This window comes from Nematolebias whitei, chromosome 20 (assembly GCF_014905685.2).
Source record: "Nematolebias whitei isolate Nwh7 chromosome 20, NemWhi1, whole genome shotgun sequence".
Classification (NCBI taxonomy): Eukaryota; Metazoa; Chordata; class Actinopteri; order Cyprinodontiformes; family Rivulidae; genus Nematolebias; species Nematolebias whitei.
Window position 1 is genome coordinate 39,936,956 of NC_056517.1, and position 872 is coordinate 39,937,827.

Here is an 872-nt window from a genome sequence, read left to right on the forward strand (position 1 = left end):
GAACATCACATCAGCTGGTGGACATAAATACAGTACAGGAATATTATATTCACAAAGTACTAACAATAATATGTTCATCTTACTGTGAGAAGTTATCCCCCGAGACCTGACGTCAACAGTCCGTCGATCTGAACAGAAAGAAGCTGCGAAGTGCTGAGACATCTTCTGCTTTAACCAAATGAGACGACCGTTTCAAGATGGCGGCCGAAGTTCCTGCGCCGCAGCAGCCGATGAGGGATCTAGTGATTATATATCTATGGTCATTCCCTCATCTGTTACGGAATACTTCCAGGTCGCCGTTGAATACGAAAGATTAAGGAAAACGTATTAATTTACTTTGAAAAGTACGATCTTAATTTACACCACTCGTATTTCCGTTAAATTCGTTGACATATTCGTTGAGCCGTGCAGCGTGAGGGTTCAGCATGAGGGAAGACGCTGCCTTTAGCTTTTTAGCTAGCACACCTGCATTGTGAGCCGCTAGTTTAGCGTTATGTCAGTGCCGACAGGTGGTTTGGAGTGGGGGTAGACGGGGCGCTCGGTTCTGTTGACGGGGCGGGGCGCCCCGTTTGTATAATGGTAGAGGAAACACTGCTGTAGTTGTGTAGTCTGCTGCTCATGCTCAATATATATATGGAGTCTTGATTAAGTTGGCACAAAGACATCTTGAGCAGTTAATGGTCTTTGATTCAAGGGTTATTTTTGTAACTGAATTACAGTTTTTATGTGACAATATTGTACTGAAAACTTCTTGAAACAACATCACAACACTGGACGTGACAGAAGTAACACTGTCTGTTTCACCTTTCCCCTTTACAGTGGTATAACACTACATGCAACCTCCTTGGCTTCTAGCGTTTTCCAAGCTTTAT